The sequence below is a fragment of the Pseudopipra pipra genome, chromosome 21, assembly GCF_036250125.1.
Source record: "Pseudopipra pipra isolate bDixPip1 chromosome 21, bDixPip1.hap1, whole genome shotgun sequence".
NCBI lineage: Eukaryota > Metazoa > Chordata > Aves > Passeriformes > Pipridae > Pseudopipra > Pseudopipra pipra.
This window is the reverse complement of record NC_087569.1, coordinates 4,156,391-4,170,019: the sequence shown is the minus strand read 5'-3', so window position 1 is coordinate 4,170,019 and position 13,629 is coordinate 4,156,391. Positions and strand designations below refer to the sequence as shown.

Sequence of the window (13,629 nt, the reverse complement as noted above, 5' to 3'; positions counted from 1 at the left end):
CCTGCTGCCTTTCAAGTATCTTGATTTCTTTGGCACAGGACTACCATCTGTGTCACCAGTATCCAAACCCAGTTCTCTCTCCTTCCCTCCCAGTGTTCCTACACTGATCTGTAACCATTGATAAAAGACAGGGAAGGAAGCTCTGAAGCAGCAGAATACACTTTTCCAAGGCAGCACTCAACTCCCTTGAGGGGCAAATCCATCCTTTTTCTTTCATGTTACCATCAACCCCTTTTCACACACTGCAGGAAGGAAGCCTCCTTCCACAGTGGAGCTGATTCATTCCTCAGAGCACATCCATCCCAGGCTCCTAATGAAGAGGCAGCTCACACATCTGCCAGCTTCTTGTCCCCACCAGGCAGAGCCCCATGTGCTGGGCTGGAATGAGGGAAGGGAGGCTCTGGCAGCAGACACCCAGCATGAAACAACAGCTACAGATCCTCTTCTAGGAGTCCCTTTGAGCATCCCAAATTCTCTCCAAGAGACCACATCAGAGCAGCAGAGAAGACTAAGACCCCTAGCTGCATCCAGCACAGGAGGTCCAGAGGCAGGAGAAAAGCTCCAGCAAAGCCTTGCATGCTGCCAGTACCACGGAGAGGAAGCACAAAGGCAGGAGGTAGTTTAGAGTAGCTTGACAGAGCTGGTGCAGCAGCAGGAGCTGGTAATTAGAGCCAGACTCAGGTAGGTACATCAATGTACTCTGCAAAGCTGTGCTGGCTTGGGTTTTAACTACTGCTGCCTGATTCCTTCAGCTTCATCTACTGTAGATGTGACAGCCTGCAGCTGTGGGCTGCAGGGGGCTGTGCCCATGCTATTTGTATACAGCAAATCCATCCTCACCAGCTCTTTTGTGGTTTTAGGACTTGCATCTATCCCATAAAATAAATAAACAGAAACCTGAACTACCACCCAGACTGGGGGAAGAAGAGACAGACACTCAGGATAAAGTCCCTCATGAGAGCAAAATACTCTTTGAGTTAATAAGCACAGCACACAATAGCAGAGCAAAACCAAGACACACTGCAGGGTGGATGGTCCAAGCTTTGCTGCACACAGGGCTGCAAGATAAAACTGTGAATATTCTCTGCAGCAGAGGGACAGCTGAGGAACACAAGGCACCTGACTCAGAGCGTTGCTCCAGCACAGGACCAAACTGTCAAAGACTGGCACTACAGTCCAGGTCACCAGGGCAGGATGATTTCATGTCCCTTGGTATGACTGATTCACACTCTCACCACAGTCCCATCACTCACAAATCCAACACTAACACGTCCTCAGAAGGCATTATTTAGCCTGGGCTTCCTCAGCACTTCTTTATTCCTCCTTTTCCCACCCCAGCTGAGCCCCTAGTTTAACACCCATGCTAAGCACTCAATTTTTGGGTCTATCTGTGAATTGGAGCTCCAACTTACCAAGGAAATCTGTAGCCAGAGGAAACAACTGAATGAGTCTTAATTTAACATCCTTCTTATCAAATTCCTTCTCCAGTTGAAAGCTTCATGGGTCTGTAGGACTTCCTTCTGCATAACATAACATGAGTTCAACAGCCATACCAGAAATCTTTGTAGAATGAGAATGCCAGAGTTAAGACTTCTTTTTTCCTCTGAAGTTGAAGAAAATGTTATCTGCACAGCTGTTCAAAGTCACAAGTCTTGCCTTGAAGTCTCCTCATGGGAACAGGGACCTAACATCCCTCCAAAACATGTCATTAATGCTCTGTCCTCACAAGGTCACAAAATCACAGCATCACTTGGCTGAGAAAAACGATCAGCACACCCCAGAAACGTTCAGGGGATATTGCACAGGAACTGTAGCCCTCAGGGAGCCACTCTCTTCCTCCCTCCTTGGCACACAGCTCTGTGCTCGTGACTGTTTAACACAGACCACTCTGCCCCATCTCTGCTCTGCAGCAAGGACTCCCACCAAAATCCCAGGCTCTGCTGCCAGCTGAAAAGGATAGGACACAGTCCTCACATATGCTGGTGTGAGTGGGAACTACTGGAGACAGGGAAATGCAGAAGGATCAGAAAAAGTGAGGCAATGAATTTGGCTCCGCTGACCTCAGGGGAGCAGTTGCCACTCAGCACCAACACCAGCACAAATTAAAGCTGAACTTTTCTGCTTGTCCAAGGCATACACATGGCTGCTCTGCAGAGAGCACAGCACAGCAACAGGAAAAAGGGGAAGGATATCTCTATCTCAGAAAGACACATAGTCAAGTGCTGCTCCAGCAGACAGTGGCACATCACAGCCTCGCTGTTTACATTACACCAGAATAATTAGAGCAGTCACTGTTAACTAGCTAACAACTTCACCATCAGCTCTCTGAACAATGCTGAAGAATTAATCACAACATTTCACAGCCTTCCCCAAACACAGCCACCACTCTGCAGAAACACTGAAGCCACCCCAGAGACAAGCAGCCTAAATTAATCCCACATGGATTCGGCTAAAAGGAACTACAGCTATTTCAGCAGCACTCGCCCTAAAATTATGCCTGCCCAGGGCAGCAACCCAAAAGAAACAAGCCCTCAACAAACCACACCTTATCCAAGGCATGACTCAGCTCGTGCACTGGGTGACATCAAGAAATAAAATACAGGGGTTCACACTCAACCAGGTTCACTCTCCAAACCAGCAGGTTTGTGGGACATGCAGCTCCCAGCTGCCATGGGACAGCCTTCCCTTTCAGCTGCAAGCCTCAGCCCACTGAGAAGCTGTGTCCTCAAAAGGATTTGACCTTCCAGGAAAACTTCCCTATCCAGGGACACCAGCACATAAAAGCAAAAACCAGAAATTTCCCCACTGTCATGTACTTGACACTTTTGTGTAACATTTGTGCTTCTCCCTCTGTTTCTATCCATATCACTTGTGTCAAAAATATAAAATAAACTTAATAGCTAATATATAGAATATGTATGAATATATAATAAAACTGAAGACTGCAATAAAACAGGAAAATGTTTTTAAAGACTTAAACCAGTAGAAAAAGTGACCAACAAATCCAGTCTGCAAATTCCTTAGCAAGTTAGACCTGCAAGTTCTGCAGTCTTTGACTGCACCTCAACATTAATGATGAAGTCTATAAAATGTTTTTCTGTGATTAAAGACTCAATCCTAAAAGTCACCAACTGTGGCCAGCTACACAAGCCTGGGAAACATCTGAGTTTCTGAAGAGCTGGAACATGTGTACTCACACCTCACCCACCACCACAAATCAGCAGCCACCCTCCCACACATCCGTGACAGTCACTGCAGCCTCTTCCCACCATTGTCTTTCAAATTAGTATCCTACTCCAATTTATCAGTTATCAGGATTTCTTCTCTTTAGAAGTTTTCAGATCTTTTTTCCCAACCATGCTAAGCTTAACCACTGTGTTAATTAAAACAACACACCTGACCACATGCCATTATTTGGTATCCTTCATTCACCTGCTGTACCTGATACTTCGCTGCTTTATCCATCCTAACCAACACTAACCAACCCTCAGCTCTGCCACGGTGGCTGCATTGTGTCAACAACTGCTCTGTACACTTCAATCATCCCCACTGCTTTTACAGCCAGCCACGCACATTCCCTTTCCAACCACATATTTTCTGGTGACTGGGTCACCTCCCTGCACATTGGATGTTTGCTTCTCAAAGCAAGTGACATCCCGTGCCAAAAAACAAGACTGAAAATCAGAGAAGAAACCATGAAGAGACAGACATAAGAGGAGGAATTTTGATGAGGGTTACTGTATACCTAGTTGTCCCCAGAGGTGTCTGCTTTGCTACCTTATAAGACACGAGCCAATAACACTTTATGTCATGCCAAGTTTATACTGGGCTTTTACACTGGCTGCTTTCATCCCAGAGATGAAGGGGTAAGTTGCCCCCTCACTGTTTCTCAGCTTCCCTCCCTCTCCACCTGCCAAACTGCAGCAGTGGCGGGGCTGAGTAGCAGCATCTGCCAGAGGCTCTGCAGAAGTCTCCCCCACCCCAAGTTAAAGGTAAAAACCCACTCAAAAGCCCTGTTTGCCCACCCTCCTTCACACTCGGGTGCCAGGAGAGCTCCTACTTCAGCCTGATGCTGCCCAAAGCTGGGCTCTGCTGCTGACCTCACCCAAACCGTGTTCCCTCCCACCTTTCTCATACTTGATTAGCTTAACACTGCCTGCTCAGCATCCACAGGACCTGGAGCCAAGGGAGATCTCCCACATAAGCAGAACCTGCCTCCCCTACACCCAGTGTCTGCCAGTGCTTTGAGCAGCTGAACAGACCCCTGGACATTCCACCTGCCCATCATCCACCTGAGCTTTAGGGCAGTAACAGGTATCCTCCCTCCAGGCATCTTCCCAAGGCAGAGGAATTGCACATACTGATTTCAGACACTACCCTACTGACTTCCACAGCTCCAGCACTGACAAAATCCTCACACTGAGCTCCCTACCAGGTTGGCACACCCGGATTTGCATCAGATTTATCCTCTCTGCCCCTCAGCCAGGCAGATACCTCCTCTGGAGACCCAAACCACCCTGCTAGAAGCCATCCAGCACCCTCAGCCTTTTCCTGAAGCTTCTTAAAAAAGAAGTTTCTCCTTCCCCTGCCCCTGGGTAGCAATGACCCTATAAAGGCTCTTCCAAGGTCCACCTTGACACAGAACAGAAGACTCGGCTTTCAGACACGACTGTTCTTTCCACAGTTTGTGACGGGCTGCCACAAATACAGGGTTAATACACCTTTCAGTAACTCCAGGGAACAAGTATCAGCAAAAAGAGATGCAGTAGCCTGGCAAGCAGACCCTTGGCTGAAGGACAGTGACACACTCAGCATTGTGGCACCTCTTCATGCCCAGCCAAGGTTTAAACCACGGAAGTGCTTGTGGTGACCACTGCCTAAGCACTGCTTCTTCCTCCAGCAAACAGAACACTGCAACATTATCCTTCCAGATATCTCCTCTGCTGCATCCTCAGAGCATTCCCACTGCAGCCACACCACAAGAGCCCATAAGGGAAGAGAAATCCCACAATCCCTTCCCAGCAAAAGAAAAGCTGGGCCTCGAACGTCTGGTTAGTGCCAGGACAATTAATTGTATCAGGCAAAGACAGTTAGGGCTTAATGAACACGTTAATTAAGGAGCACAGGGCAGCAGCACAGGCTTTGGAAGCCATGGCAGAAGTACAGCACCACACAAGCTGTGTGGGGTGATGGGGCACCTCACTGCTCTCTGGGGCAATGCCAGGACAGGTGAGGTCACCTTGCAGCTCTGCTCCAGAAGCAGCTCTGGATGAGCAGCTCTGCCCACCCTCGCTGGGCCAGGAGCTGTCCTGGGAGCACCCACACATACCCCACTCCAACTCACAAGACATATCACAAAACCAAGAGGAAATAACTGGAGACAGCTCCAGGTTGAAGGCACTCGATGCCAGGGAACAGAGCTTCCTCAAAAAAAGAGGAAAACCATCAGGACCCCGTGGCCCAGCACCTACTGTGACTTAAAGCCCAACCTTCATACCATGTCAAACCATGACATGCCTGAACTCCTCGCTGGAATGATAAGAGCCTGGTGCTTACACTCCTGGTTGCTAAGATCTGTCCTTCTCCAGGAAAAAGCCAGGGGAGCAAGCCCAGGGAAGCAATTTATTGCTCTGCCTGGAGATTAATCCCATTCACAACCAGGCACCCCAGCCCGAGCACAGGGTGCAGCACAGCAACGTGTTGGAGCACTGCCCCAGCACACTGGCTTTGGTTTTTCTCTTCAAGCAACTGAGATAACAGCTCTGTTTGCCTTATCCACTTTCAAAAGCAACACTTCAAAGCCATCCCATGTCAACCCCCAGGACAAACTGAGGCTGCCAGAGAGGCCTCACATGGAGAAAGTTAACACATGATGGGATGCACCGTAAGCTTAACGTGGATCCTCAGACTGTTGTAAATAGACAAGCAACAGTTTCCTATTGAACAAAACCTTCTCCATTAAGTTACAACTACAACAGAAAGGCAATTTTACCTTTAACAGAGTAGCTGAATAAAGTGGTATCTCTGCAGGATCAGCAGTTTTCCTTGCTCACAGCACACAGGCCTTTGGGAGCTGCAGGTGATGGTCCCTCAGAGCCAAGGTAAGCAGAGAGGAAGATAAGCCCCTCTCGTGCCAGCCCGGCTGCCAGGTGTGTGCTCCGAGACACGGCCAGGGCAGGACGGCTCAGACCAAGGCGCTGATCCTTGAGAAAACCCAAACTTTGAGGAGCTCAGACTGATCCCAAGGGCAGCAAGGAGCCTTAGGAAGCCGCAACAAACCCGCACGGAGCTCGCCGCACTTCTTACCTTCTCCTCTGCCCCCTCTAGAAAAGGGCGAGAGTCGGCTCGTGTGACGAGTAAACCGCTCAAAATCCCAGTTTTCAGAAGGATTTTTACCCCCCCTGCCATTTATTTCTGAGCTCGGTAAAAGCAACCCCTCCGGAGCCGCGGCTGCCGGGGCGCATCGCCACCTCCCCGGCCCCGCTGCGGCGGCGGCTCCCGCAGCCCGCGGGATGCGGCGGCCGCCCGAGCTCACCCGCCACCCACCCCCGGCGCGCCCGGAGCCCACCCGCGCCCGCTCCAGCGCCGCGGGGACGCTGCCTCTGGACCGCCCCCGTGGATTATCCCCCGTGGGTCACCTGTCCCTTGGCCGCCGAGGGCCTCGCAGCCCGGCGGCGGAGCCCGCGGGAGCGCCGCGGCTGCAGTGTGGGGGGTCCGTGCGCGGGTGCGGGTCCCTGCCCGAGGGTCAGTCGGCGCGGGGGGTCTCTCCGTGCCCGGGGGTGCCTCACCTGCGCCCGGCGGTGCCGCCCGGTCCCGCCCGCCCCGCGGCTCCGCCGTTCGCGCCGCCCGCCCCGCGTTGGCCGCGCGGGGCCGGGGCCCGAGCGCGCCCCGCCCGCGCGCGCGCCCGCCCATTGGCTGCCGGCGGCCGCGCCCCCCGCGGCGCGCGCCCGTGCGCCCCTGAGGGGAGAGGGGCAGGGGCGAAGGCGGCTCGTGTCTGCCCACGCACCTCAGCCCCGGGCGGGTTTTGAGGCAAAATAAACACCCTTTTTTTTTCCGGTGGTGTGTGACCGTGTGACAGAGGCACCGCGTTTTCCCCGCCCGCCCCGCGTGGGTTTTGAGGCAAACCGCTCTCCCCACACCACACTTTTTCGGCGGCGTGGAGCCGTGAGGGAGAGGCACCGGGCTGTCCCTGCTCGCCTCAGCCCCGGGTGGGTTTTGAGGCAAAACCCCACTTTCTTCGACGGCGTGTGGCCGTGAGGGAGAAGGACAGGGCCAGGGGAAGGCAGGACAAGGACAGGGAGAGGCACCGGGTTCTCCCTGCTAGCCTCAGCCCTGGGTGGGTTTTGAGGTAAAAAAACCCCTTTTTCGGGGGTATGGGGCTGTGAGGGAGAAGGACAGGGAGAGGCACTCTGTTTTCCCCGCCTGCCCCAGCTCCGAATGGGTTTTGAGGCAAAACTCCACTTCGTTCGACGGCGTGTGGCCGTGAGGGATAAGGACAGGGACAGGGAGAAGCACTGGGTTCTCCCTGCCCTCCTCAGTCCCGGCTGGGTTTTGAGGCAGAAAAAGCTTTTTTCGGCGGCGTGTGGCCGTGTGGTGTCCAACCAGAAGCACATCTGGGAGGGGGCTCTTGGGTGAAAACACGAGGCTTTTTGCTAATCACAGAATCACAGAATTAGGTTGGAGAAGACCTCTGAGATCAAGTCCAACCTATGACCCAACACCACCTTGTCAACCAGCCCACGGCACTCAGTGCCACGTCCAGTCTGTCCTTAAACACCTCTAGCAAACGTGACTCCACCACCTACCTGGACAGCCCCTTCCAATGTCTAATCACCCTTTCTGTGAAGAAATTATCCCTAATATTCCCTAATATAATCAGGGAAAGTGGTGCCGGCAGGGCAGGGAGTGGACGGTCTGCCAGCCCCAGGGGATGGTTATTCGAGGCAGAGGGACACAATGGGAGGGACCCCTGGCTGGCTGCTCCCTGGGTCACAGGCAACCAGACTGTGGGTGTGGGACCTTTTCCCGGTGCCCCTGCTCTCCCCTGGGTCCAAGGAGGTGAAGGTGGGAGCCCACATCCCAGGCAGAGCAGCCTGGTTCTCTGGGATCCTGGCACAGGAGTGACTCCTTATCCAGGCTCTGTCTCTAAAGTAATAACACCCAACCCTGACCATACACATTTTCTGAACTCTTAAAGCAGTGAGGGGAAATGCTGCACATCAACTAATTCCACTGCCGTCACTCAAGGAATTCCTACAAGCAGATGCCCTTTATGCTTTATGACTCATGCTTTGTTTTTCCCTCCCACTCTCTTTTACCTTCTTGGCTCACAGTTGACCGTGCCCCTGGGTCGAGGGGTTCCCACTGCACCCAGCAGTGAAGTGTGTTTCCTGTGGGATCCTTGAAGATGTTGATTTTGTGACAAGTGACTCGTGGCTGGGCTTGCTGGGCTGTGCTCTGGCTCCACTCGCGGTCAGGGTCCCCCCCAGGAATCTTGGATTTAGCCAGAGAGCAAGAGTAGGATTAAATCCACATCCTGACTCAACCCGCTGCAAACTCCTGCTCCTTCCCGCTGTGACAACAGGCAGATAGAAATGCCTGTGCCTGCTTCCAATGGGCCTCAAATAATCCTCTGCTTTGGAAACAAATTAATTTCTTACTATGTGTTTCATAACTCGAAATAACTCAGCATACTAATAAAGCAACTTGTGGTTTACTACCAACTTTTTTTCCCATCTGAAAAAAACAGGTTGTCACTCTGTTGAGAGAAGTACCAAAATCTAATTAAGAGACACTAATCATTAAAACAGAAAAGTTGTATTGCAAGCCTAGCAAAGACCATGAATTTTTTCATTTACTTGGTGTGTTTATTATAAACACAATTCTGCAATTTGCTATGTGCATCCAAATCTTACATTTCCTGCAGAAATGTGCTTTGTCACCCAGGCTGGTCACAGGCAGCTGAGCAGCTCTCTGTGGATGAACAGGTTTATTCAGGGCTAATGCCCTTTAACTTCCATCGAAAATATTTGTGCATTCTCTTTGCCAATTTTCAGTCAAAAATGCTTGGAGCTGAAACACTGTGTGGTTTTAAGCTTGACTACTAAGGAGTTGTTATATACAGTGAAATGATCCCTGTTAGGAAGGTACAAGGGGTTACTCTTTCAGATCACAGAGAATATCCAGCAGAGAAGATTTTCCATGAACAGGAGACACTGAGGCAGAGAAGGGCTGTCGGAGCAGGTGAACAGCGGTGTGATAAGCAGTGAGAGGATGGCAGAGCCTGCTGCATTTTAGGGTGACCAAAGACATGTACATGTGGCACTTAAGGATGTGGTTTAGTGGTGAACTTGGCAGTGTTAGGTTTGCAGCTGGACTTGATCTCAGAGGTCTTTTCCAACCTAAATGATTCTGTGATTGTAACAGGGCAGGAGAGAGCCTCATCACCTTGAGTTCATGCTTCCAGGTTCGTGCTTTCGTGCTGCCTTCTTCCAGCAAATCTGGATATTAGCTAATGACACTGATTAGGTATCACCTCAAGGCAGCCACCAGCCTGAGCTCCCAGGCTGCCTGTTTGCCATAGTGAGCTCTCAAGAAAAGTAAGACAAGCCCATGAGCAAAAACAAAGCCTCCTCCCAGCCCCAAGCAGTGAAAGCCCCAACCTCCTTCTTGGATGTCTGGGTATAAGTGCCCAAGACCCAGGAATGTGGCTGTGCCTGTGGAGAGATTGTGCTCCTGTGGCTCCAGGGCACGAGAGATGCTCTGAAAGACGATCTCATGTAGAAAACAAAACACTGACCTGTTTCACAGGGGCTTTCAATTCAATCAAACAAGGCCTTGCTAATACAGGGGCCAACTCAGCTTCTCATGAGAAATGAGCAAACCTTTCAGCTTCCTGCTCCTCCTGCCCTCACTGCTGCTGAGGAGGTTTTTGCAAAGATTTCAGAAGTCATTTGGGCTGATTCACATTTGACTTTGAGATGCCTAGGAGATGCTGACTGTTTGGAAAGGCCTGATATTTGTCCCCTAGAGACCTCTATCCTTTAGCACCGGGAGTTCAAATCACCAGTGATGTCTGAAACACAGTTTAGCACCAGCATCAAGGTTTGAAACAATCCTCTCTGGCAAAGACTGCCAGCACCTGACCTATGAAGTAACCTGGTTAGCTAAGCTCAGTCAAAAGCTGATGTTTCTTCCAGAAAACAAAACAAACCATGTGCCTCAGTTTCCCTTTTCATAATACAGAGGTGATCACACTGCAGAGCAGCCATGACCAGGGCAATGGAAGTCCCAAATAATGTCTCTCTGCTGCTTAGACCACAGTGGCTGTAGCAGTGTTAAAATGAGACTTTGATGTTTCTGCTCAATAATGACTGGATGTAGTCAGTTGGTAACAGATTTTTCATGTTTTCTGGGTGCAATGACTGGGAAGGTGTTTATTGAACCTCTCCTTGAGTTACAGTCATAAGGGGAAGAGCTTACATTTCTCCAGGCATTTCACAAGTATGTTTAGATAAAAGGAGAGTTGAAGCCGTCCTTTCACTTAAGAAATCTCTTTATGGTGCCATAAAGCTGAGCAGGACCTGTACTTGGTGCTGGTAGGCAGAGCCCTGTTAACTGGAGGGATCCTGATTCACCCCTGCCCAAGAGCCCAGTGGTTGGCTGAGTTGTCGCTGTATTCAGAACCCACTTGGACACTTCAGGCTTTATGCTTTCTAAAATAGAGCAATAAAGCAATTAGAAATAGATAACAGAAGGAGAGAGCACTTCACCACAGAAAGCAAAAGAATATAGCGTGGCATAATTAATACAGAGCTGGCAGCAGCGAAAATGAGCTGTGAGAACCACACTGGCCCCGGGAGGTGGCTGCAGGCTGAGCTCCAGATGTCCAGTGCTCAAATGGCCGAGAAGTTCCTTGTGCCACCCAGCACAGTCTGACCCTAGAATGCCCTAGAATGCCCAGCTTTGGGACAGAGGGAAATAAAAGCACCCTTCAGAGCTGGCAGAACATACATGTTCTTGCCAGTCCTTCACTGTGTGTCAGCCAGAGAATTTACCTTACTGAAATCATTCTCCCACATCAAAAAAAGACAGGGAGTTAGTGTAAATAAAAAGGCAGGTGCTTTTTTAGGGAAAAATCCAAGAATGTCCTGAGTGAAGGACTGGGTTAAAAATAACAGGGAGTCTGCTGTGCCAGGGGACGAATGAGTGGGGTTAGAGACAGGAGAGGTTGCACAGGGAAGGAGCTATCTCCTTCTTGAGTGTTATTCATTTAATTTGTCTTGTTACAGTGTCTGGAAGCACCAGGTGGAAATCAGGGCCTCATTGTGCTGGGAATTGGGCGCAAACATAATGATTAAATATTGCCAGCTCTGCAGAGGTTGAAATATAATTCCTCATCCCTGCAGCATCACTAACCAGCATAATTATTGCCAAATAAGATTTTCTGCAATTACTCTTCTGGAATATCTGTGCTACGTGATTTCTTTCAAAATAACCATGCCTGAGGGAAGTGAAAAGATATATTTGTACAAGGTCCAACCTGGTAACCTTCACAGATAACAATAAGTGGTCAAAGGCAGAAAATTCTCGCTGCATTTAAATCCATGTTCAGAAATTATTTGCTTGTATCTTAGTTTTCCTTTCTACAAAGCCACCGTAGTCACACTGCACTCAGAGCTCGCTCTCGTCATCTAACACCCATGATCAGTGTAAGAGTCCTTAGAGCACTGACACCATCACATACAAGGGCTTGTTAGTGCTGATTGTAAAGATTAGGGATTAGCTGGAGAATAGATATTCTTTCTTGCGTGTTTTCTGGAGCAGCGTTTGAATTACTGAAGGGTCCTTTTCTATTAGCATTTTTCTATTAGTTATTAACTGTGTAAAAACCAGCATGCAATGAAATAAGGACTTAAAAACACCCCCCCCAAACAACCCAATCCTCAGCTGGCCACAGCATAAACAGGAAGCAGCACAGCAACCTGTCATTGAGGGGGTCTTCACACAATGATCAAATCCCTTTGGGATTCTGTGATATTTTGCTTTGCTGCTCAGAGGTCAGAGAGCAGCAGGACATACTGCCTGCATCTTTACAACTTCGAATACAGTTATTTTCTGGATTCAACACAAGGAAATTCTTCTGCCCAAGCACAGTAAATTCTCCCCTGACCCTCAGAGCAAGTTCAGGCCAAACCAAGAGGACTGGAGCACAGTCCTGCCGGTCACCCACACCTCCCCCGGGGACTTGCGCTGAAAGCAGCTCAGTAGCAACACCAGGACACTGCCGGGTGCCTTAACCTGCCAGCATTTCCATTTGTGAGTCTTTAGCTCCACAGATTTTAACTGTTGTGTCCTATCCCTCATTCAGTAATTTGGCCTCAACTTTGGCAAACTGGAAGGCACTGGGAGAAGGGGCTGGGAGCTGCAATGCTGAAATAGAGCATCTATGCCACAGAGCTGAGCAGACCAGCCCTTCTTCCTTGCTTTCCCACCCCTTAGCACCAGCTCCAGCACCTCTGGCAAAAAGAAGGACCTAAACAATTGCCGTGGGTTTTCCCTGCCTTTTCATACTTCATACAGCAGAGGGGACCAGTGTATGTTAAAACTGGACACTTCTTAGTTTCCTCCAGACAGCCATCGCTCTGTTTGGTCCCACTCGGGAACCACAGCACCTGGGGGCCCTGGCTTAGAGGAGGACCTTATTTGGATGAAAGAATTAAAAAAAAAAAATAAAAAAATCACAATATCTCACTCATTCTGCTGGTGAATGAAAAGCAAACAAAAGGATTCCCAAAGATCGCATTTTAAAAAGCAAGTATGGAAATGCAAATAAGTCCTGACATGATTTTTAAAGCAGCGTTGGGACTTTTAGGGATCCCAGCTCAGAAGTTTTGGATAGCAACTACATGGGATCATGTACAAGTAGCCCTTTTTCTGATTTCCTATTCTGCCTTTTAATTCTTCCTAGGGAAGAACAGGCGCTTTGCATTCCAAGCAGCTTGAAAGATTAAGCAGGCAGAAACAGCCCCTTGCTCTACCTGCAGCCTCGCGCTGGTTATTTTAAGTTTTGACCGGAGATTGACCCAGTTTAAGTGGGTGTGAAAGGTTACCTGAACACTCGCTTCGCTGTCTCTGGCAGCAGGATTTCCCGCAGGCGTGTCTGTGTGACATGGTCTCGCAGTCCCCTCTGCTGGTGGCAGCTTGCTGGAGAGCTGCACCAGCCGGGACCGTGCAGTGCGTGGCCTCCACGAGCGCTGCAGGAGAGCCCCCGTGGATTGGGGAAACCCCCAGCCCCACACCCCCAGTGCCCGCTGAACAGGCACCAGCTCCTCCAGAGACTACAGGGCTTTCCTTACCTCTTTCTGCATCTTAAGTATAAGCACCTGGCACCTCTTACACAGGACAGCAGCATGAGAAAGGGTGAAAAACTTGACCATGGATAACCTTACAGAAACCCACCCTGCATGGGAAAGCTGAGGCATTCTGCTGACATCAAATGATCTCCCTGTGGGGAATGTATGGCTTGAACTGCCTGTTGAACTTATGGCCAAATATCAGCTGCATCTGCCTGTGGCGTGTTCCTGTGTCCCTACGATCCCGCCGTGATGCGTCCATCCCGCAGGCTCT

General features: G+C 50.0%; 1 protein-coding gene across 2 annotated transcripts in view; it reads right to left on the bottom strand.

Moving 5' to 3' along the window:
- The window catches only part of CAMKK1 (calcium/calmodulin dependent protein kinase kinase 1), a 93,151-nt gene extending 86,271 nt beyond the window's left edge, over positions 1-6,880 (bottom strand). Inside the window, exon 1 of one of the 2 annotated variants that reach the window (XM_064677755.1) lies at positions 6,789-6,880. The gene's annotated coding sequence lies outside the window, so the exon portion shown is untranslated. Of the gene's footprint in view, positions 1-6,638 lie in introns of both variants that reach the window. The other variant, XM_064677758.1, reaches the window with a different exon arrangement.
- Between the last annotated feature and the right edge of the window lie 6,749 nt (positions 6,881-13,629).